Raw genomic sequence first — 26,353 nt, forward strand, 5'->3', positions numbered from 1 at the left:
GTAAGTATGGGATCTATTGACAGACTCACTTCTTTATCAGCCAGTCTGTGCTCTTGGAAGTCAGGCTCCTGCCCATTTTGTTAACCATGTGGCAGTTCTTGTGTACCTGATAGGTTAAAGGTGCCATGGGTGGGGTTGGGGAAGGCAAGAGGTGTATAGTTATGCCACCTGCAGCTTGTAGGTCAGCAGAGATTGTGGAATGGGGGCAAATGAAATGTGAGAAGGTGGATTAAGAAAGAACATGCTATCATCTTCAATGGTTTCAGTCCTTCACAGCCTCAGTCTTGATTATTCCAATAATGGCCAGCACAGTCTCCTCCATGGAGGTGAGGACCTTCATTCCTGTCTATCCCAATGGTTAGGTGCTGCTGCTGATGACTGTAACCATCTGTCCTGCGGCAGAGAGGGAACTGTGTCTCTGAGGTTTGTTTTATTCATTTATAGGAAGTGGGCATCGTTGGCTAGGCCAGCATTTATTGCCCATCCCTAATGGCCCTTGAGAAGGTGGTGGTGAGCTGCCTTCTTGAACCGCTGCAGTCCATGTGGTGTAGGTACACCCACAGTGCTGCTAGGGACAGAGTTCCAGGATTTTGACCCAGCAACAGATTAAGGAACGGTGATATATTTCCAAGTCAGGATGGTGAGTGGCTTAGAGGGGATCTTCCAGGTAGTGGTGTCCCTTTCTATATGCTACCCTTGCCCTTCTAGGTGGTAGTGGTTGTGGGTTTGGAAGGTGCTGCCTAAGGAGCCTTGGTGAGTTTCTGCAGTGCATCTTGTAGATGGCAGTGGAGGAAGTGAATGTCTGTGGAAAGGGTGCCAATCAAGTGGGCAGCTTTGTCTTGGGAGGTGTCAAGCTTCTTGAGTGTTGTGAGAGCTGCACTCATCCAGGCAAGTGAGGAGTATTCCATCACCCTCCTGATTTGCGCCTTGTAGATTGTGGACAGGCTTTGGGGAGTCAGGAGATGAGGTACTCACAGCAGGATTCCTAGCCTCTAACCTGTTCTTGTAGCTGCAGTATTTATATGGCTTATCCAGTTCGGTTTCTGGTCAATGGTAACCCTCAGGATGTTGATAGTAGGGGATTCAGTGATGGTAATGCCATTGAATGTCGAGGGGCAATGGTTAGATTCTCTCTTGTTGGAGATGGTCTTTGCCTGGCACTTGGTGAGGTGAATGTTACTTGCCACTTGTCAGCTCAAGCCTGGACATTGTCCAGGTCTTGCTTCATTTGGACATGGACTGCTTCAGTATCTGAGGAGTCGTGAATGGTGCTAAACATTGTGCAATCATCAGCGAAAATCCCCACTTCTGATCTTATGATGGAAGGAAGGTCATTGATGAAGCAGCTGAAGATGGTTTGACCTAGGACACTACCCTGAGGAACTCCAGCAGTGATCTCATGGAACTGAGACAATTGACCTCCAACAAACACAACCATTTTTCAGTGTGCTAGGTATGACTTTAACTAGCTGAGAGTTTTTTCTCCCGATTCCTATTGCCTCCAGTTTTGCTAGAGCTCATTGATGCCACACTCGGTCAAATACTGCCTTGATGTCAAGGGCAGTCACTCTCACCTCACCGCTGGAGTTCAGCTCTTTGTTCCATGTTTGAACCAAGGCTGTAATGAAGTCAGAAGCTGAGTCACCCTGGTGGAACCCAAACTGAGTGTCAATGAGCAGGTTATTACAAAGCAAGTGCCACTTGACAGTACTGTTGATGACCCCTTCCATCACTTTACTGATGATCGAGAGTAAACTGATGGGGCGGTAATTGGCCGGGTTTGGTTTGTCATGCTTTTTGTGTACAGGACATACCTGGGCAATTTGCCACATTGCTGGGTATATGCCAGTGCTGTAGCTGTACTGGAGCAGCTTGGCTCGGGGCATGGCAAGTTCTGGAGCACAAGTCTCCAGTGCTACTGCCATAATATTGTCAGGCCCGTAGACTTTGCAGTATCCAGTGCCTTTAGCTGTTTCTTGACATCACTTGGAGTGAATCGAATTGGGTGGAAACATGTTTGTGTCATGTGCCTGTCACAGCAGAGGAGCTTACAGTGTGTGCAATCTATGAACTGTGGATGAGAGGCTTACAGCAGCGCTAAGTTTGTGAGGGCGGGGGGGGCGGCGAGGCAATGATTATTGGCATGATAGAGCTTGATGGTCAGTGAGCGAAGGGGTGAGCAGAGCAGTGCATGAGTCAAGTAGTTTATTTTGTAAGGATGTGGCATATGAAGATGAATTCACTGACCTTGACCACTCATCTGAGGTCATTGAACTTTTTTTATGCACTACATTCAGGTGCTCAGAGCTAAACTCTGAAATTGTCTGTGATGGCTATCCCCTTCCATTGCCTTTGAGGCCTGTCTGGAGGGTCTCCTAATCCCTTGAGTGAAGAGGGGTTCTCTCCTTCTGTCCACTTCCTGCACTGGAGAATCCGGGGCAGGCTCTCTAACTTGTTGCACCATTTTCACTTCTATTTCTGTCCAGAGGTTTTGCTGGAACCAACTCCTGCAGCTGTTCCAGCCAAAACGCACCTCAATTTTAAGGGGTGCAAGCTAGCTTTAAGTGCACATGACATTGAGCCCCCTGCTGAGTTCTGTAGCCACTCGGCAGCAAGTTGGTGCTGGGTTGCACAACACTATCATTTAAATTGGCAGGCAGTGTGCAATTTGCATGCTGCCTGCATTGCATTGAACAGGCGCAGGTTAATCAAGCATTGCAACCTCTGCCCCCCCCATTGCTGTCTAAATCAAATTTTGACCTCACAATTTCTAAATTTGCAGACGGCATCAATTTGGCATGGGAGAAGGGCAATACCATGGGGATTGGCATTAGCAAATGAATTTTAACAGAGATAAGTGTGAATATTACAGTTTGGTAACAAAAATAATAAGGTCACATATTACATGGAAAATAAGAATCTAAATGGAGCAGTGGAGCAGAGGGATCTGGGAGTATAAATACACATATCACTAAAAGTAGCAACTCAGGTTAATGAGGCTATTAAAAAAAAGCAAGCCAAGCAGTAGTCTTTGTTTCTAGAAAGATAGACTGGTAAAGTTGAAAAGTTATGCTAATCTTGTATTAAACTTTGGTTAGACCACATTGGAGTATCATGTGCAGTTCTGGTTGCCATTTTATATCGAGGCACTGGAGAGGGTACAAAACAGATTTACAAAGAAGTTAGCAGAACTATCAAGGAAGAAAGAACAAATTGAGACTTCTTTCTCTGAAAGCTATAAGTTTGAAGAATAACCTATTAGAGGTCTTTAACATTTTGAAAGGTTTCAACAGAGCAGCTACAGTGAGAGTGTTTCCACTTGTGGGGAAGAGCAAAATGGGTAGCTCTTGATGTAAGAGTGGCCAAGAAATCAAATTGGGAACTCCAAAAAAACTTTTTTATTCAGAGAGTGGTGAGAATGTGGAACTCGCTATCAAGGGAATAGTTGGGGTGATTGTTATAGCTGTACTTAAAGTGAAGCTAGGTAAACATATGGGGCAGTGTTTTACGGTTGGGAAGCGGACAGACATCCCTCCCGATCGCACATTAAATCAGGCGTAATAACATCTGGTAAAGCCCATTATGTCATTATGACCGATCTTAAACTTACAGAAGGTGAGTGGATGCAAAAGTCAGAAGCCCGCCTGCCTTCTGATTAAGGCCAATTAAGGGATAGTTTAAGTAAATAAATGGACAACTTACTGAGATTTAACGCGGCCTGTGTGATTTAACAAGTGGCTGCACAGGCTGTATGAGCTGGTGGGAATCACGGCAAGGTTCTCCAGAATCTGATAAAAGCAAGCACAAGAGAGGCCAACTCTGAGGAGTAGGAGACTGCACCTTGGTTTTCAGGAGAGGTCAGTGAAGTTGTTTAGTATTTAACTAGTGGTCGATTTTACTGCTGAGGAAGTAAAGGGATAATTTGTGAGGAACTTGCTGGGAAGAGGGGCTTGAACCAAGAAGATCAGATTTGAGGGCAGTCTGCAGCAATAGAAGCAATGGAATTAGTTCACTTTGGTGAATGATCCACCAGTAGGGATGGAGGAAGGAGAAGGAAGGAGAGGAAGCTGCTGCCAGAGGCATCAACAACAAACCCATCAGCAACATGAGCATCATGATGACATTGGAAGTCAGCAAAGGGAGCATGGGCAGGTGCATGCTAGGAGAAAACACTACCCTGATGGAAGGGCAGCACACTAACTACCATTGCTGCAGTTTATCCAGGGAGGTGGTGACATCCATATGGGACATGATTGCTGGAAGATTAGTTCCAACTGCAAGGGTGGTCATCCAATGTTTATGGCGCTAAAGGCAATGGTGGCCCTCAACTTCTAAGCATCAGGATCCTTTCAGGTACCTTCAGGGGATCTGTGCAGCAATTCACAATCGACAGCTCACCATTGTAGTAAAGTTGTAAAGGACGCATTGTTCAGGAGGTTGGAAATGTTTTGTTTTATCACTGATGACAAAAGCCAGGTGGAGAGAGGAATAAGACTTTGATCACAACTGTGGCAACTCAGAACCTGGATGCTAGGGAGCCAAGAGAGGCCCTGATAATGAGGCGGTTCAACTGAGGCCTTGCTGCTGTCTCCCAAACTAAAGTATGGAGATGGCAACTGACTTCTGACCGGGCATATGAAGTGCATGCTGAAGACATAACTAAAGGCTTGCCACTGCAAATGTTTCTTAGAAGGGCCTGTGATTTTTATCAGAAGGTGTCATAGCATTGTGGTGCCTACCTGTGTAAGTTAGTCCCTAGTCTACACGTTAACAATCAAACACCATATAAGTAACAAATTTAATAAAGAGCAGATTAACAAGACAACATTCAGCCTTACACATACAGTAAACACCAGTGATGGCCCTTCTGTGTTTATAGTGATTTCTTCACTTGTTAACAAGTGCTGGACCACAGTGCTCCCACATTGCTGTCAGTTCGCTGGAGGCAGGAGGCTGACCTTGATGCTCCTTTGGCCTGGATGACCTTGGTAGTTGAGCTCTGGTCACCTGAGGCTGTGCGGGCCTTGGCATTCTTAAGGATTCCTGCTCAGTGGCAGGAGCCTTCTCTGTCATCTTGAGGTGTCACTGGCAGAGGGACAGAGGAGCTGCTGACATCATCAGGGGTGTCTGGACAGGAGCCCCCAGATACAGACGACTGCTGCTCATTCACCCACGCGATGTCCAAATAGTCCTCCCTGCTTACCAGAGTTGAACCAGGACCTAGTAGAGACTCCAGCTGCCTTGTCCATCTCTCGCATTGGAATTGTCTACCTGAGGTCATTTACAATGCTAGTGCTTGCATATCTGAATGCATACCTGGAATCCCCTGATTAAACTTCTGGGTTTGCCTCTCCATGAAAGTCACCAATCTCTCTATGGAGAGGGCCCCACTTTCGGAAGAGAGGGAAGTTGCAGGGCTCATGGCCTGGGTGGACTCCTCCACAGTCTGTACCAGGGCGCACATACCCTCTGGAATCTCAGCCACATCTTCACACATCTCCCTTTTGTCAACTAACATTTGCTGTCTCATGGGTGACTTCAGAGGTTTGTCATCTGCCTGGAGCTCAGCATCTTCCTGGTCTCACTCATTCCTCCTAGCATCAGAGGCCTGGACTGCCACAGCCTTTGACAGCTGCTCTGATGATTGTGCAGTGCGCAAAAGAGTTGGTGCTACCTTTCTGGCTGATGCGTGCAAACGCACCAAGGTGCCAGATTCTGAGCTGGTGTTAATGTGGTGCAAGGATGGGAAGGTGCTATGTGGTCCCCTCCTCTTCCTCAGAGGTCAATGCCGGCCCTTGTGGGGGGTGAAGACTACTTGGGCCACAAAATGAGCTGCTGAAGTAATAAGACAGGTAAGTGCAGCTTGACAATAAGGAGGGACACTGAGTAAATGAAGATGCACCTCAGACACAGATATGCAACATATGATGCATGGCTCAAATCTGTTGATATGTTCCATCCTAAATTCCTCACCCCCATTGCCAAGAGAGTTCCCTGGGATACTCACCAGCCCTAGCACTAACTCTGGCCTCTTCTCTGCCCAGTGATCTGGACTCTGCTGATGATTGAGGTCCAGGATGTCCTCCTCCATCTTGTTTAGCACTGCCAAGTTGGTCACTCCACCACCTGCCATCAACTTTACGCAGGTGTTACAGGCCCATGACGACAATTGTAGATTAATGAGACCTACATCTGGATAGACCAGCCATTCAGGTAGGTCGCAATCATCTCTGTTGCTTCTTAACTGCGCATCATGGCATTGCTCCCCTTGTAGGTGACATTCCATTCAATACATTGCAGCCCTCCCAGAGCTTGGAGGATGCCAATATCACAGTAGGCATTGTGGGTGTGTGTGGACCATACATCCACATCCCTGGCAAACAATACGTGTACAATGTCTCGGAGAAAATGGCCAGCAAATATTCAAGTAGCTCACAAAAGTTATGTCCACATTTGATTTGGCAGTAAGGGCTCTCAAAAAATACTTTGGGCCAAAGAAAGGTATGGTTGTTGAATAATATGTGTTCTCTCAGAGATCCCAGGGAAACGGGGAGCTCACCAAACAACTTGACAGTATTGCAGCAATTGACTTCTACATTTAAATTTGACACTCACAGAATATGTATATTCCAATAAGAAAGAAAAATTTAAAGAGGAGAGCCCACCATCCATGCTTAACTAAAAAAGTTAAAGACAGAATCAAACTTAAAGAAAAAACATATCATTTCATAAAGGGTGGTAGGTCAGAAGATTGGAAAGAATATAAAGAACAGCAAAGAATGACAAAAAGATTAATAAGGAGGGGAAAGTTAGAGCATGGGAGAAAGCTAGCCATGAATATAATGATGGATAGTAAGAGTTTCCATTGATATTTAAATAAGTGAGCGAATTGATAATGGAAAGTAGGGAGATGGCAGGTGATTTAAACAGGTATTTTGCTTCAATCTTCACTATAGAGGACACAAGTAACATCCCGGAAATAGCTGTAAATCAGGAAATGGAAGGGAGGAAGAAACTCAGGAAAATTACAATCACCAGGGAAGTGGTATTGAGAAAATTGTTGGGGCTGCGGGCTGACAAATCCCCAAGTCTGGATGGACTGCACCCTAAGGTCTTGAAAGAAGTGACGAGTGAGATAGTTGATGCACTGGTTTTAATTTCCCAAAATTCCATAGATTTGGGGAATGTTCCATTAGATTGGAAAAGCAAATATAACTCCTTTATTCAAGGAGAGAGGGAGACATAAGGCAGTAAATTATAGGCCAGGTAACCTAACATCTGTCATAGGGAAAATGTTAGAAGCTATTAATAAAGGTGTTGCAGCAGGGCACTTAGAACAATTCAAGGCAATCAGAATCAACACGGCTTTATAAAAGGGAAATCATGTTCAACCAATTAACTGGAGTTCTTTCTTTGAAGGAGTCACTTGTGCTGTAGATAAAGGGGAACCGGTGGATGTGTTGTACTTGGATTTCCAGAAGGCATTTGATGAAGTGATACATCAAAGATTATTGCAGAAAATAAAAACTCATGGTATAGGGGGTAACATATTGGCATGGATAGAAAATTGGCTTGCTAACAGGAAGCAGAGAGTTGGCATAAATGGGTCTTTTTCAGGTTGGCAGGATGTGATGAGTGGTGTGCCACAGGAATCAGTGCTGAGCCCTCAACTCAACTTTTTACAATTTGTATATATGACTTGGATGAAGGGGCCAAAGGAACATTGGCTAAATTTGCTGGCAACACAAAAATAGGTAGGAAAGTAAATTGTGAAAAGGACATAAGGAGGCTACAAAGTGACATAGATAGGTTAAATGAATGGACCAAGTTCTGGCAAATGGAGTATAATGTGGGCAAATGTGAAATTGTTCATTTTGGCAGGAAGAATAAAAAGGAAGCTTATTATCCAAATGGTGTGAGATTGCAGAGGTCTGAGGTTCTGAGGGATCTGGGTGTTCTAGTGCATGAATCACAAAAGGTTAGTATGTAGGTACAGCAGGTAATTAGGAAAGCTAATAGAATATTATCATTTATTGTGAGGGGAATTGATTACAAAAGTAGGGAGGTTATACTTTAGTTATACCGGGCATTGGTGAGACCACATTTGGAATATTGTGTACAGTACTGGTTTCCTTATTTAAAGAAAGATGTAAATGCTTTAGAAGCAGTTCAGAGAAGGTTTACCAGACTAATACCAGGAATGGGCGGGTTGTCTTATGAGGAAAGGCTGGACAGGTTAGGCTTATATCCACTGGAATTTAGAAGAGTAAGAGGTGACTTAATTGAAACCTTTAAGATCCTGAGGGGTCTTGACAGGGTGTATGTAGATAGAATGTTTCCTCTTGTGGGAGAATATAGAACTAGGGGTCACTGTTTAAAAATAAGGGGTCGCTCATTTAAGACAGATATGAGGAGAATTTTTTTTCTCTCAGACGGTCGTGTCTTTGGAACTCGCTTCATCAAAAGGTGGTGGACGCAGTGTCTTTGAATATTTTTAAGTCAGAACTAGATAGATTATTGATTAACAAGGGGGTGAAAGGATATCGGGGGTAGGCAGGAATGTGGAGTTGAGGTTACATTCAGTTCAGCCATGATCTTTTTGAATGGGGGAGCAGACTCAAGGGGCCGAGTGGACTACTCCTGCTCCTAATTCGTATGTTCATATGTATGTACTTCATTGGTTCAACATCTGTAAAAGTCTTTTCCTGAGAGTGATGTACAGCGTGTGTGTACCATCACAAAAGGAAATTCACCTTCCAAATGGCTAGATCAAGTGATTGCACATACAATTATCTATAGCAAGGACAAACCTTGCAGAAAAGAATTTGCTCACAGTAATGTGCACTAGAACCACAAGAAATTACACTCGAAAGAAAGACCACTCCAGTGAGTGGTGTGTAAGTCCTTGTTTCAGACTCCCTTCTCCCTGAAGAGGCATCTACTGATACACAACAATGAACAAACATTGAAATGTGATCTATGTGATAAAATCTTTGTGATTCCCTCTGTTCTTAAGAGTCATGAAAAGATACATACTGGAGAGAAGGAGCAGGTTTGTCCATTTTGTGGCCAGAATTTTTTTTTAAATTCATTCACGGGATGTGGGTTTCGCTGGCTGGGCCAGCATTTATTGCCCATCCCTAGCTGCCCTTGAGAAGGTGGCGGTGAGCTTTCTTGAACCGCTGCAGTCCATGTGTTGTTAGGAAGGGAGTTCCAGGACTTTGAGCCAGTGACAGCGAAGGAATGGTGATATATTTCCAAGTCAGGTTGGTGTGTGACTTGGAGGGGAATTTCCAGGTCGTGCTTTTCCCATCTATCTGCTGTCCATGTCCTTCTAGGTGGCCATGGGCTTGGAAAATGCTGTCTAAGGAGCCTTGGTGAATTCCTGCAGTGCATCTTGTAGATGGTACACACTGCTGCTACTGTGCGTTGGTAATGGAGGGAGTGAATGTTTGTGGATGTGATGTCAATCAAGCATCAAATGGTGTCCAGCTTCTTCATTGTTGTGGGAGCCGCACTCATCCAGGCAAGTGGGGAGTATTCCATCACACTTCTGACTTGTGCCTTGTAGATGGTGGGCAGGCTTTGGGGAGTCACGAGGTGAGTTACTCGTCACACAATTCCTATCCTCTGACCTGCTCTTGTAGTCACAGTATTTATATGGCTAGTCCAGTTCAGTTTCTGATCAGTGGTAACCCCCAGGATGTTGATAGTGAAGGGTTCAGTGATGGTAATGTCATTGAACATCAAGGAGTGATGGTTGTATTCTCTCTTGTTGGAGATGGTCATTGCCTGACACTTGTGTGGCGTGAATTTACTTGCCACTTATCAGCCCAAGCCTGGACATTGTCCAGGCCTTGCTGCATTTGGACAGTGGCTTTTTCAGTATCTGAGGAGTCGTGAATGGTTCAGAACATTGTGCAATCATCAGCGAACATCCCCACTTCTGGCCTTATGATGGAATGAAGTTCACTGGTGAAGCAGCTGAAGATGGTTGGGCCTAGGACACTACCCTGAGGAACTCCTGCAGTGATGTCTTGGAGCTGAAGTGACTGACCTCCAACAACCAAACCATCTTCCTTTGTGCTAGATATGACTTCAACCACCAGAGAGTTTCCCCCTGATTCCCATTGACTCCATTTTTGCTAGGGCTCCTTGATGCCGCACTCGGTCAAATGCTTGATGTCAAGGGGGCAGTCATTCTCACCTCACCTCGGGAGTTCAGCTCTTTTTTGTCCATCTTTTAACCAAGGCTGTAATGAGATCAGGAGCTGAGTGGCCATGGTGGAATCCAAACTGGGCATCAGGGAGCAGGTTATTGCTAAGCAAGTGCCACTTGATAGTGCTGTTAATGACCCCCTTCCATTACTTTACCGATGTTTGAGACTAGACAGCTGGGGCGGTAATTGGCCGGGTTGGATTTGTCCTGCTTTTTGTGCACAGTACGTACCTGGGCAATTTTCCACATAGCTGGATAGATGCTAGTGTTGCTGTATTGGAACAGCTTGGCTAGGGGTGCGGCAAGTTCTGGAGCACAAGTCTTCAGTAGCATTGCCGGAATATTGTCAGGGCCCCCATAGACCTTGCAGTATCCAGTACCTTCAGTCATTTCTTGCTATCATGTGGAGGGAATCGAATTGGCTGAAGGCTGGCTTCTGTGATGCTGGGGACCTCTGGAGGAGGCCAAGATGGATCATCCACTCAGCACTTCTGGCTGAAAATTGTTGCGAATGCTTCAGTCTTATCTTTTGCTGGGCTCCTCCATCATTGAGGATGGGGATATTTGTGGAACCTCCTCCTCCAGTGAGTTGTTTAATTGTCCACCACCATTCATGACTGGATGTGGCAGGTCTGCAGAGCTTAGCTCTGATCCATTGGTTGTGGAATCAGTTAGTTTTGTCTATCCCATGCTGTTCACGCTGTTTGGCACACAAGTAGTACTGTGTTATAGCTTCAACAGGTTGATACCTCATTTTTAAGTATGCCTGGTGCTGCTCCTGGCATGCCCTCCTGCATCTTTCATTGAACCAATGTTGATCCCCTGGCCTGATGGTAATGGTAGAGTTGGGGGATATGCCGGGTCATGAGGTTACAGATTGTGTTCGAGTACAATTCTGCTGCTGCTGATGGCCGGCAGTGCCTCATGGATCCCCAGTCTTGAGTTGCTAAATCTGCTCATTTGCGAGCAATGGAACATTATATGTGCACATTTGGTGAACACCCTACCAGTGTCTCTACCATGACAAAGCTTTCAGTAAGAATGATGGACGAAAGATGCATAATAGAACACACATGTGGGAAAAACTTTCCCAGTCCTCAGAATGTAGCGATCTTTAATCAAAAAAGGAACCTAGATGAACATATGAAGGCACCAGCTGAACTTAGGATCGCTTGTAACTTTCGTATGCCACTGACCATTCTTAAGCTATCAACGCTAGTTAATGAGAATGTCAGAGCAAAAGCAGATGAAATTGCAAAACAACAAGGCAAAGCAGAAGCACACTTTGACAAACATACAGGCACAATGGAACCGCGATCTGAGATCGGACATTGGGTTCAAATCAAATGACCGAATCACAACCACAAACTTGCATCCTCTCTATCAGGCCTAAAACAGATCAAGCGGTTACATGATAAACGTGCTTATCTATTGGATGGCAAAACTAAGTGGAATGCAAGATGCTTGATTGTGAGCAGACCAGGATATTTGAAGATACATTTCATTTTTCTATGCGTGAACTTGATCATCCGCCTCATCAAATTGATCTCGCACAACCACAGGTTGAAGAGACCTTTGTATCTCAAAGACTATTTCTGTACTTAGAGAAAACAGACAAGATGTACTCTAATAAATTACTTGACATATTTATGTTTGTTGTCTAGAATGATTTAATTCAAAACAAGGTCTTTAGTAAAAAGGAAGAACTGATGTAGTGTTCAATGATTTGTTTCACCTGTGTTTGAATATGCCAGTCTGGCAACTGATCCTTGTACACTTGAGTGATTGCTTAAGCCCCTGGATGGAGCTAGTGAGTTAACTACTGACACCACATAGGGAATGTTCCTGAAAAGATCTGTGGCTCTCAACAAAGGACATGTGTATTGAAATCCTGTAAGTTCTGAGAAGTCTTAAAGTTCTGTAAATAAAGTGTTTGGATTTAGAAGTAGAGTCTTCTCTGCATTGGTCTGAAATGAATATGTTATACAGCAAACTGGGGAATACACTACACCAGCATTCCTTTAAACCTTCGGCTGGCAGCGTCTTTTTTTCCCCCTGAACCACACCTCCCCGCCCCCCACCCCCCCAACTGGCTGTAGCTGCTTCCAAGCCTGCTCAGTTTCTCTCTGCAACTGTGGCTCCCACTGGCCAGCAGTTAATTGGCTGGCCAGTGTATAATTGCAAGTAGAAGCTGGAAGTGGGTGGGGGAAAATGTTTTGCCCACTTCTGCTTCCATCCATGGGACCCGCATGCTCAACACCAAGCTCTACCTAGGAGGGAGAAGGGAATGTTTTTTTTTTGCTGTATTTTCTATGTAATTCTACGTAATAAATGTTGATATGTGCAAATGGCAGTGTCAATACCTTGGTGGCACAGGTGCAAAGTAGGATCAGAAATGTCTTTTTTTTTCTGAACTAATTTATCCATTTTTGTGAAAGAGTTCATCAAGTAAAAACCACATTCTTTGGAACAATGACAATGTTTTTCACTTCAGGGAGAGAAGACCACATATAGATCATGATTGTGAGAAAAATCAATATTTTAGAAACATATTGAATCCTACAGTGCTGCAGGAACCCCATTAATGGCACTGAAAGGATTTCACAAAAGATGACTCACCTCAATGTTGCAAGATCAAAGCATATCAGCGATATAAATAAATTCCTGGGGGAGAAACCTCCGAGTTGTCCGATAAACTGACAATACTTTTTATTTCCAAGAAATTTTCCACCTCAATGAAAGTAATTAGTGCGGTTCAAAAATGGTACAATGGGTAGCAAACTCTGTTTTTAACGGAAAACAGCTCTGAGGAAGAGTCATACAGTCTCAAAACGTTAACTCTATTTCTCTCTCTTCACAGATGCTGCCAGAACTGCTGAGTTTTGCCAGCATTTTATGTTTTTATTTCGGTTTTTAAAGTCATAAATAGACATGAATAAAGTTTAATATTCCACAGTTTTAATTCATTCTCTTAAATTGCCCTCTACCAGCATGAAATCTGGAACACACTGTTCCTATTTCGAATACATTTATACTTTGCATTAATATGTCTGTGTTCATTTTCCAATATTGTGTTCCAGCTCGAAATGTTCCTCCACAGGGGTACAGGTTAAAAAATGTCAGCAATGGTTGGTACATTCAATATGCAGTGTTCCTGAGTTTCTAGCAACTGATTTCTAGCAATGGGGCCTTACAAATTGACATTTATATTTTTCCCTCAATTTCGCAAGGAAGTCACCGTCTTCTTCCACCTTTACTCCATCTATGTGCAATTACATAACTCAGGGGAGGGGCATATACAATATGAAGTGCCAAGATTCATCTATGTTACCAGTTCCTCCATCAATGTCTCAAGTACATGGGCTGTCCCAACAGATGAGGAGATGTGCCAGTTACAAGAGATAGCTGTTAGCCATTGACGTGCCCTCAAAAGGAGGAATGGACTATGTACTCATTGAAATGCTATCTGGGAACAACCATATTTTACATAGTGAAGCTGTGTAAAATCTTGCCATCAGAATCTGCTGTATAGTTTATGTTAATTGTTTCAGCTACATAATAAATGGCTAATTTAGTCACTTAATTCACCTACACAATAAGACCATTGTGTTAATTTTTTGCTGTAAAACACTTTCTGGTGTTAATAATTATCTAGTGCTCTAGCAGCCATTATTCACATGACAGTAAGCATAAACACTTTGAAAAATTAAAGCTAGGGTATGTATATGTGTATATATGAGTGTGTATATATAATATAAATACTCATAAATATATATATGTAAACATTATTGTGCATCTACCATTGATGAAGCCATTTTACAGCAAGATTTCAAAATAAGAAATGCACAAACATAAAAGAAATATGCTTTGTGAACTGTGAATCCAGCAGGATAAAGGTTAATGCAGTCCTGACAAAAAATGTTATTTCAACACTAAATTAACTGGCTTTTTATGTCACTTTAGAGATACCAATGCAACGTAAATTTCTGCATGCCAACCTGCAACACAGGCTGATAAACATGAAAGAGATGTAGATTTTAGCTTTCAAGCAGGCAGAAAACTGACAGCCTCTGACTGGTAGCTACAATTCAATTTTTGCAGCCACCATGTTGTGTAGATAGGGTTGTAAGGCCAATGTCTTTCATCTAATAATATTTCGGTGGTGCAGGAACAGTGGCAACCTTTCAAATATATTATCCAACAAATGATGGATTGCAATAAGGAGAAGTCCAAAAATGTTCAAGAAAGAAAGAAAATGTGATGGAAGCTGTACCAAGTTGTCATGCTTGAATGATCAAAAATTCTTGTTGATGGGTTGTTTTTAATGATGAAATAATTAGAAATTTAATGTAAATTTGGGACATAATTATTCCTTATCTTTTATTCGAATTCCTGTCTACTTGTGCAGCCACTTCATGCTCTGGGCATGCCTCAGTTGGACCTTATTGCTCATCATACCCTAATGATTTCCTATGTGTAGAAAATAAGTATTTTTAGTGATATCCGAATCAAATTGACCCCAACATAACTGCATCCGTGCATTCATGCTCCTCCTGTTCATCAGGAAAGGTACTCCTACTGAGAAACCGATGCCCTGAATTTTCGTGGGGGCGGAAAGGGTTGAGCCCTGATTCCGGAAGTCTCACACGCGAACTCGGCAGCCACCATTTTGCCGGTGGGGCGTGGTTGCGGGGGGTGGGAGGAGTGGGTGGGGGGGTGCATGGAAACAGGACTGAGCTGTAGTTTGCATATCCGTGGGGCCATGGAGGCAGTTGCACATGTAAGACTGCAGCTGACTTCAAACAGATCTAATTTTTATTAGTAGGATGTCCAAATCACAACTTGCTGGCTTTTCAGGAGAAATTCTAAACTTACCAGAGATCTTTGTAGAGGCAGGGTATCCTTTTGGAGAGATAAGGGACCCTTTTAGATAGGTCCAGTGACACATTTGGGAGAGGTCAAGTGCCCTTTGGGATTGTAAAAAGTACATATGAATGTGTGTAAAAAGTGCATAAAGTCAATGGAACTGTCAAGCTCTATAAAGTTGCATTTAAATCACTTTCCCTGTAAACTAAAATAAAAGTCTGCAGTTTAAAAAAAATGACAGTGATTGCTATTGCACTCTGTATTGACATAAGCCAGAGAGTTATCATTATATATTTGAGCTGCATGACTAATTTCACAACTGTCATGACAGTGAGGTGCCTGTCAGTTCAGTGTTTGATTAACAGCTCAACGTAGTTATAAAGTCTTTGATGTGGGGTTATGAACACAAATTATTGTTTTTATAAGGGATTAAGTGTTTTAAGGAAATATTTTATATGGGATTAAGTAGTTGAAGGCATTTAAATGTAGTCAATGTTTTTTAACAAATAGTGTTTTTTTTTCTTAAATAGTGGAGTCACCATCAAACCACCACCCAGACAGAGATAAAATAAAATAAATTTCTGAGACCTGCCCATGGTGAATACTGGGTGCATGGGTTGGCATGAGTGGACACTAAGTTAGCATGGGGCTATAAAAGAGGTGGATAGATGGGCATAGGTTGGCATGGAGGGTCTGAAAGGCCATGGGGGTGGGTGGGGAGCATGAGGTGGCATGAGCTGGCATGGATGGGGCATGGGGAGTATATGGAGGTGAGAGGATTTTAGGCGTGACGGCAAGGAGGCTATAATCTTTTTTTCCACAAGTCCTGGAGCACCGAGACAGACCATTCATATAGCCTGCTTCCGTACCCTGCAGCCACTTCAGCTGTATCCACACAATTTCCAGGTGTGGCAGGTGGCAAAGCCCGAGTCCTGTAACCACCTCTCCTCCCACCCCCTCACCCCCAACCCGGACCTCATAGGGCAGATTGAGAAGTTAGCTGTTGAAATGTGATCACCTATTTTCTGTCCAATGATAGAAATTTCAATTACTCCCATAGGCAGACAGAGGTAGTTTCAGAAATGGAAAATTTTGCCCTAAGTGTGGCGGTGGTGGGTGGGTTTTGCGGCGCATATCCCACTGCTTGGAATGGCAGGAAATCGCATCCGATTCTGCGCTTGGAAGCTCATTAATTATGCACAGGTGAGTATCTCTCCTAAAGACCTGGTGAGTCGGGAGTTGATTTGTCCGTTCCCCCGTTACCTGGTGGGGTCGAAGGTTCGGATGCCATATTTAAACGCCACTGGAGTACACACATCTCACTCTCTCCAGCCCAGCTGTCTCCAGGAGACTGTTAGAGATGTCTGCAAGCCAAAAGAAGAAGGCAGCATCCCGCTTCAACCACCATGCCCTCCAGGCCTTGATGAGAGAAGTGGGGGGGTGCATGAGGATGTGCTTTACCCCAAAGACAGCTCCAGAAAACATAATAGTGTCACCTCTCTGGCCTGGGAAACCATCGCAAACGATGCCAGTGCATCTGCAACACCATCCAGTGTAGGAAGAGGATAAATGATCTTATCTGCTCTGCCAGCATATGTCATCCTTCAGCTCCCTCCAATACCAAACTCTCATCGTGGCATCATGTACTCAAAGGACTACTCTCTTTAGGGATCTCACACGGCCACTTTTGGGGACACATATTGCAACTGATTGTCTCATTGAAACTTTCACATCACCACCATCCCATCAATCCTGCTGCTCACGCTCCATCCTCAGCCCTTTCTGGGGAGGGCTCACCACACACAGGGAGCATGCATCTTTCCCAAACTCTGCTCTATCCCTTCTCATCACATCTTTCTTTTGTCTTCATCCAGGACAAGCTTGCCCACACCAGGTGGGAAAGATCCCAGGCTGGGGTGAGGGACAGCCAACATAATTGCCCTCACTTAATTCAAGGAGGACGCCACCAAGATTGCTTGGGAGGACAGAGAGCACTCTTGTGGGAAAGGGTAGATCAGATTGTCTCAACAGCCTAGTATGGATCACACCTCCATCAGTTCACCACATCCTGACAATCGCAGTGAGCGACATACGTTCTTACCTTCCTCACGCTCATCAACTAAAATATCAATCTCTATTGTATAGGCATTGAGGGCCAGGAAGACTGTGGCCATCTCCCATTTCCTTCAATTTATTCCTCCTGGAGTCTGGCAGCGATTTAAAGTGTCATGGGCATGTCTCTCATGTTTTGCTTCCACTATGACGTTGTCGCCTTCAAAGCAACCCTCATCACCCTCTTGAGGTTCCTGTGCCTCCTGATCTTCACCCTCTGAAAAACTCTCAGCCTGTTCCATTTCATCCACTGGCATGGGATCACCTCTATGCAGTGCCAGGTTGTGAAGCGCGCAAATACACAGCGAAGTTGCGCATTCAGGAGTGTACTGTATGTGCCACCTGAGCGGTCCAAACATCTGAAGTGCATCTTCAGAATCCCAAAGGTTTGCTCTATAAGGGAGTGTGTAGAGCTGTGAGCAGCGTGGTACTTCTCCTGGGAATAGCTCTTGACCACGACGCACCAATATCATCAGCCAGCGTTTCAGCGGGTACCCCATATCCCCAAGCAGCCATTCCTGCAGACGCTCAGGCCATTCAAAAACCTCAGGCATCTGGGAGTGACACAGAATGTGTGGGCAGAAGTTTCAGGTCAGTGGGCGGGCACAATCGGCTGGTTCGGGAGCAGTTGGGAACGTACCGCTGACCACGATCGGCCCCCGAATGCAATTTCATGCTGGCAGGCCGGTTAACAGTGAGCCAGTGTGAAGCATGTGCTGAAATGCTCAGCACTGCCGGGCTGGGGGTGGGAGGAGGGCGGGCGCTATTGTAACCATGGGCATTGGCGCAGGCAAGAGCTGAATGAAAGCTCCCTGAAGGCAGAGGACTGCCTCAGGGAGCTGAAGACTTCTAAAGTATTAAATAAAGATTTTAAAATCAGAACAAAAACGTCCAAGCATCACAAACAATCACCTGACCATATGCATTATAAAAATTCTGGCCATAGACCTTTTTTTTTATTTAATAACGGAAACCTCATCCCGCCCTTGGATGAGGTTTCATGAAAAATGCGATGTCTGCCTGGCTGATTCGGCCGTCTGCCAACCGTAAGGTTAAACGGGCCACAAAAAATCGGGGACAATTACGACTTTAATGGGTGCAATTGCCCTCCTAATTGTCGGCAGGCACGCTTCCGACTTTTTAGTGCGCCCGCCAACCAAAATATCGTACGAGCCCGGGTGACATCAGGACCTGTGCCTGACGTCATCCTGTGCTACTTTACGCTCGAGCAGGTCGGGTGCAGGCCCGACCTGAAAATTCTGCCCTTTGACTCATGGCAACTCCCAAGGTACCAATTTCCCATCTATTGATCTACCCTCTGCCTCCCATCGTTCCCCACCCCCTGCTTCCACTTGCTTGCAAAGGCTTCCTGCCCCTCTGCCTTCCATCGTGCCCTCGTCCCCTCCCAACCCTTTGTAAAGCCTTCCTTTGCCATTGTCCCCTGCGTGTCCACCCTTGCCCATCACCCCCCAATCCCTTGCCCGGTTGAAATGCTCACCCCTGTATGAGTACTACTGCACTGTGCTGTCCTCCTGGACAATGGTGGCACTGGCCGGGAGCAGACTAGCCCTACAGCCCCAGCAGTGTGGCATTCCACTGGCATTGCAACAAGACTGGTGCAGAGCGATGGAAGGTAGGCTATATATGTAGCATTCACCTTGAAGTCACAAGCCAAGTGAGATCAGACCTGTGCACTTTACTTTTTCAACCGAGATTCAGACCGATGTGATTTCCAGCTGGTATGATGCAAGATTGGACTTGATTCCGGTAAGAAGCTAATTTAATGAGCACTCGTGAGATGATAATGAATGCAAATGGCATTCATGCCACTACTCAACGGGTTACCCGGCCCACTGTTAACCTGCCATTGGGAAAATCGCACGTTATTTTATGCCGGCGGGTTTCCGATTTTTTTTTGGCTCCCGCTAGATTCTCCGCTCCCACCTGCCATAAAACCCACCGCTGGCCAAATGGGAAAATTCCGCCCATAGAGTCAAATGGGTACATAGAGAATGAGACTGAGGAGGAAAGAAAAACAAGAAAGAGAAAGATTACATTAGAAAATACAAAGGGTAAGAGGATGTAAGTACAATGGGAGAAATTCAACACCCCATCGTCTTCTCCATAGGCAAGTTCAGAAGTCGGAGGGGAGGCAGTGTGAATGTGTGAGAGGATGTGGGATGGGGACCCCCTGCCACCCTCCTGTCTGCCCCCGATCAAGCTCCAGGAGGGAAGGGTTGATGACAGCCTTCGTTCCTGGAGCCGTCACTTAAGGGCCTCAACCCACCATGGCTGCTATTCTACCAAGAATGGGTGGGAAACTCACTATATGGGCCAACCCTGTTGGCCTACTGTTGTGGGGGTGTTGGATGTGGGAGGTGGGGGAGGTGATGGGGCAATTCCTCATTTTCAGGTACTCTGCACCCAATCAAGGAATGCGACATCAGGAAGGGGGTGCTTACAGGAAGCTACCCCTTTGCCCTTGATGTCAGTCGCAATCCACCTGCTCCCCCCTCCTCACACCCTGTCACGGGTGCCCCCCTTCCTACTACCCCCATCCAACACCACTAACCTGTCTCCAGGGATCCATCAGCGGTTACTGGTGAAGATCCAAGTTCATTACCGGCAGAGGCCACTGCTCCTGGAGGCATTACCGGTGTTGGAAAGCTGCCATGATTGCCCAGCATCTCTCAGGAACAGGATTACTGCTCTGGTCAGGGCTTAATTCAACAATAGGCCCGACAGTGTTCAGGTAAGTGCCTGATTCTCACAAAATTGCATCGGGCCTCCCAAAAGTGCTTGATACGAGGTTTCCACCCGTTCAACAGCCAGTGTTTGTGAAGCCCACCTCGAACAATATATCCCACCCACCCTTTTTTTAATTGACTGTGCATGACAAAGGCAATTGTTCATGTAACCATGAGAATGTAAGGAACAGGAACAGGGAGTAGACCATGTGGCTCCTCGACTGCCACTCAATATGATCACAGCTGAATTTCTAAATCAACCCCGCTTTCCCACCCATACTCCTTAATTCACTTGGTGCCCAAAAAATGATCAAACTTGGTATTGAATTTACTCATCAACTGAGTGCCTAATCTGGGGAGGAAAATTCCAAAGACTCATAATGCTCTTAGTGAAGAAATCTCTCCTCATCTTAGTCCGTAATGGCCGACCTCTTATCCTGAATCTGCGACCAGCCCCCACTACTGCACCTCCAGCACCACACTCCCCAGCCAGGGGAAACAACCACTCGGCCTTCTACCCTTTTAAGCCCACTAAGAATGCTATATGTCTCAGTGAGACCACCTCTCAGTCTTCTAAACCCTAGAGAATATTGAGCCTTATTCTACTTAATCTCTCCTCATCAGACAATTCTCCTATCTCAGGAATCAACCTGTTGAACCTTTGTTGGGTCCTATCTACCATCAATTGGTAAGGAGGCAAATGCTATACACAGCACTCCAAGTGTGTTCTTAACAAAACTCTCTATAACTGCAGCAAGACTCCCTTACCAAATGCAGAGGCAGAGGAGTGAGAGAGAAAGACACATTTTCTTTCACTGCCCAAAATCAGATGGATCATGCTACAAACAGCTAGAAGGGAGGTGAATGAAGCCTTCTGCCATGTCACTGCACCTACTGAGATTTCTCTCCCCCACCCTGTGAGAATTGGTCTGACAAGCTTCTTTCCCAACTTTCAAATACAATTGGTTATGGAGAGGTGTGGGGCACAGCTGCTTGGTCGATTTCCATCATTGCTCTCTACTACTACCAAAGCTCCTTGGAACAGAGAAATTTAAGATGTAACCTAATAGAGGTTTCAAGATGATGAGAAGTTTTGACCTTGCCCAGAAAAATGGGTTGGGGCTGGGAGAAATCCTGCCTTGCTGGAGCTTCATCCCAAAGAAAAGACTCACCCCAAAGTATTTGTTGGTATATTCTAAATGATATTAAACCTACATTGTTTTTTATTTATGCTGAGTATTTACAATGGTTGCTCATGCATTACGCTATAGTATCAAATTATTTACCTCTAGGGCATCTATGCTCACATTCTACTCTTCCCTCCTAAGCATATCTCCTTCTGTGTCTGCTCATGGACAAAAGTCCCTCAAGTCACTTATAATAGCATTTTCAAACTTCCAAATATCTAGCCTTTAATCCTCTATTCACAATGATATTTCTGCAACATCTGCATCAGCCTTTGCTCAATAATAGCCTCACCTCCATCTTCGATTGCCTTGCCTCCATTAAAACCATTGCACTCTGTCACGCTGGTTACTCCCTCTGGTACAGCCTTCCTTTCCATTCCCTTAATCCCAGATGATGGAGGCTTCAATGTCGATGCCAGCGAACTGCTTTAAACAGTATCAGCTGATCAGGCTGTCCCACATAAGGCATTATCATGTCCTGTTATCCTATGCCAAAACTATTCACTATTCTAGGATAACCTTGGAATGACGTGATAACCTCTGGCTTCTGTTCTCGGTATTTTAAATCCCTCACCCCTGCCCCTTCCAATCTCACCTCCAACATGTGTGAGGAAGTCATGGACTTAATTTGTCACTAAAATTAAAACCATCCACTCCGTTGCCTATGCTGCTTCCCCCCCTTTACCTAGTCCACCAGGCTAAACTTTCACTAATGTTACCCCTTGCCTTAGCACTAGTCTTTCTACAATTTCTCTTCTATCCCTCCACATTCCCTCCCTTAACCCATGCTGTCCCTGAGACCCATCTCCTGCTCCCTCTACTCACATCAACTGCTGCCCACCCAACTTACCGTTCTGGCCTCCATGTTAGCTGATATTGCTAATGATTCCCTCTCTTCACTCCTTACCCCCTCCCTTTCAAATCAACTGTCATTGTTCCTATCCTCGAAAAACTCACCCTTGACCCCTTAATCATTGGAAACCATCTTATATCTCCCACCTCCCTTTCCTTTCCAACGTCCTTGAAAGAAGTGATGCCCCCTGAATTTGCACCCATCCTTCCTGCAACTCCATGTTTGAATCCCTCCTATTACGTTTCCTTACTTGCCACAGCACTGTAATGCCACTTATCAAGGTCACAAATGACATTTTATGTGATTGTGACCAAATTAAACTATCCCTCATCATCCTTCTTAACCTGTCTGCAGCCATTGATAAGTTTGACCACAACGTCTCCTGTTAACGTGTCTCCTCGGTTGTCCAGCTGCATGGGGCTGCTCTTGTGAACAAACAAACAATTATATGAATTAGGAGCAGGAGTAGGCCCCTTTGCTGCTTGAGCCTACACCGCCATTCAATAAGATAATGCTGATCTGATTTTAGCCTTATATTCCTGCCTACCCCGTTAACCTTTCACCCCCTTGCTTATCCAGAATCTATCTACCTCTGCCTTAAAGATATTCAAGGATCCTGCCTCAACCACCTTTTGAGGAAGAGAATTCCAAATTCTCACAACCTTCTGAGAGAATTTTTTTTTCCTCATCTCTGCCCTAAATGGGCAACCCCTTATTTTGAAACAGCGACCCCAAGTTCTAGATCCTCCCACAAGAGGAAATGTCCTTTCCACATTCACCCTGTCAAGTCCCCTCAGGATCTTATATGTTTCAATCAAGTTGCCTCTTACCATTCTAAACTCCAGCAAATACAAGCCTAGCCTGTCCTACTTCCATCTCCATATCGTTGTCTATCTTTGCCTCTGTCTCAACTCACCTGCTGCCGAAATCCACACCCCTGTGTTAGTTGATGTACCTTGGCTCCTTGTCCAACAGCATCTCAATTTAAACTCTTATCTTTGTTTTTAAATCTCTCCATGGCCTCACCTCCCACTTTTTCTATAATCTCCCCCTGCCACAACCATCGGCGATCTCTGGGCTCCTCATTCTGGCGACTGCAGATCTCCAATTTGAATCCATCCGCCATACAGTGCCTTCGGTTGCCTAGGCCCTAATCTCGGAATTCCTTCCCTAAACCTCTCTGCCTCTCCACTTCTTCAATACACTCCTCAAAACCAACCTATTTAACTCAGCTTTTAGTCACCTGTCCTAATATCTCCTTATATCTGGCACAGTGACAAATTTTACTTGATAATGCTCCTATGAAATATCTTGGGACCTTTTACAATGTTAAGAGTGCTATACAAATGCAAGTTCTTGCTGCTATAATTGTTAAGAAAATACATATCTATTTCTCAGGAACCAATCAAAAGCACTTGCTTTACTGTTTCTGAGGATTTCTCTTGTAAGCTTTTCTCGCTTTCCCACTCAGCGCGCCTCCAGCAATGGCACTTTTTCTGATTCATAGCCAGTACTATTACGGATAATCAGTTACTAATTTGAGCAATGCCATGATTTTCTGATTTCACTCCAATCCTCAAAACCACTCCCCAGTCAAGGCCGAAAACCTGGGCTCTCTTCTGCATTGGATGCCGAGTTGATGATAAACCATAATATGCTGACTGTGTTCTCAAGAATTTCTATAGGCTTCTGAAACTGATGAATGAGATGAGGTGGAAGATCACCTTGAAACACAATGCAAAATGAACAAACAGACTAACCAGGCCAACCTTACGAGTCCTAACCTCAGAATTCAGTAGCTCAGGTACAACATTTTGGGCATTAGAGTAAATGGTGCCTTAGGAAGCTGCTGGACTCTATCATCACCATATATCCACCCATTCCAGAGTCTCATTTATTTTTACAAAGTCATAAAAGGGAGACAACCTGCCCTGTAATCTATTTTTTTTAAACTTTTTTAAAATGTAAGCTATACAATAATAAGATTTTGAATGGGGCACCAAAACCCAACAAGCTAAATTGTATTTTTCTTTAGTTACTGTTTTATTTAATTTTTATGAGGGTTGTGTGGCTGTTTCTTTTACCATGCAGGAAACAGTTATTAAATAAATACAAGGCAAAAGCCTTTGCATATAATAAACGTAATAGTCTTTACATATAGTAAATGCTGCACAGATTGAAGAAATTAGTCCAGTAGAAAGTGTCCAGTAATTGCAGGCAATGTATCACATCACCAGATATCTATTTCTGATGTGTAGTTGCCATACAGTGCATTCCTTTCTCTTGTGTTTTTTTTTGAGGACTTGCATCACGGTTTGAAGCTACTCTGTAATCCTTACATGTGATATTGAAAATCTCCTACAAGAGCTGGACAAGGTGACTCATTTGACAGCCTTTGTTCCCCAAGCTGGTGACAAACATTCCTGGTCACACCCTGGTGCACAAGCCAGCTGTTTCTGTCTGAGAGACAGAGTTAGGAACTAAATCGGCTGATTGAATTTCTTGGGGATCAGCAAGCTCTTGGGGGCCTGAGATATAAGTTGCTCTTAAAATAGCATATTGCCACCTACCCATCACGCCCATTCTATTGGTGTAAAACATTCACAAAATGGGCCAATTTCAGACACCCCTGTAGTGCCTGCAAGACATTGGAGCTGATATTGGATTAGACCTTTGGTTCAGGCATCAGGGGCAGCCACTTAAAACAGGCATTAGGCCCCTTGCATATGCTAACAAAGGAGCTTAATTTCTATTTTAGGACCCATTGAGGAAACTGGGCTCCCTTAAGCAGCACAGATGCCATGTCTGCTACGATTATTTTTTTTTGCGAGACTTGGATGGGTCCTATAAGCTGCTGCCATCGAAAGGGTGAGTTTCTATTTAGATTTGATCTGGAACCCATCTGCACAGCAGTCTAGAAGTCCACAGCTGGCTTGGGTCCAGCCCCGCTTTGGTTCCCCTCACCCCCTGGACTTGCCTTTGAGCCACTGGCAGCAAGGCTGGCAACCTGACATTAATCTTTCTTAAGAAGGAGAGGTGCCTGTGGAAATGTGACGGGTGGTAGTTTACCAAAATAATTATGGGCCAGCCTTGGACCAATTAATCGCATCGCGTTCTGTGTAAAGGGTCCACTTCAAGACTGAATATGCAACAAGTAAATGTTTCTGAAGAGTTTTTACATCATTTCCAGTTATTCAGTTTTTAAAATTTGTCATTTTCATTTGGTAGACTATGAACTGCTTAAAGCTATTTATATATTGTAATAAATCCTTTTTTGTCTGTACTAATGGCCCTGTACCAGATTACCATTCATAATTTCACCCCATTATGTCTAAAACACGTTGAAAAATTACATAAACTATTGTAAATGTTAAAGACTATGGGCACAATTTTGACAATAAAGGGTTAACAGATGATGCTTCTGCTCCTACTGTGTAATACAACATGCTTCTGTTTGTGTACTTTTGATCTATTTGTTTGCTGCAAGATCACACAGTTAAACACTGGTAAACTGGAGAAATGGCACTTGCAATATACAATGGGCTATATTTTTGGGAGACCAGCATTATAAGATACATCGGTAGTAAACAACATTTCTGTCTGCCAAACTTCCTGTGGACTAAATATTAGCTGTGAGAGGATTCAAATGTTCACAGTGTGGAGAATATTTAATTTCCATTCAAAGGGAGTTAACTAATTATGCTAAAACAAGATGAGCTGTTTGGAACTACTTATAAGCACCACACGCTAGAGTTTGATTTGTGACAGCGAATCAGCAGCCCCTTTTACATGTCTTCCGATTTTTAGTTCTGCAGTGGAATACTGGTGGTGGTCCTTTTTCACTTTTCAAATTATTTAACACAATTTTCTCAGTTTCCGGCAGCCGGTACCATAATTGCCACACCATGTAGCATCATCCGACTGAACAGCAGTCATATTCAGGCATGCACTCAACTTGAGAAACACCACAGAGAGCATCATGTAATGATAGTGTTGCTGCAATCTGCTTAATTGGACCAATGTGCAGGCAGTGTGCTCTTTTCTCTTGACACAGAAGTAGAAGAGTATAGTGAGCCATTAACTAGCATGCATTAACAGGCGCGTGCATTACCCCATCAGCTGCTGCAAACACTCAATGAATTACCAGCAGAGATGTCGAAATTATGTTTGAAGATAGAGTGGAGGGTGTGGGTGAACAAGACCATGTGGAACTGACTACAAGTCCTAGCATCTGCTGAGCACAGGTCAATCTGCCTTCCTACTGCATCAGCCGGGGATTCAGATCCCTCAGGGCCTCACGGCCACAAATAGAGCTTGACACAAAGGCTGCTGATGTAATTCTGCTATTGATTTTCTCTTCGATTGCATT

Source organism: Cetorhinus maximus, chromosome 7, assembly GCF_964194155.1.
Source record: "Cetorhinus maximus chromosome 7, sCetMax3.hap1.1, whole genome shotgun sequence".
NCBI lineage: Eukaryota > Metazoa > Chordata > Chondrichthyes > Lamniformes > Cetorhinidae > Cetorhinus > Cetorhinus maximus.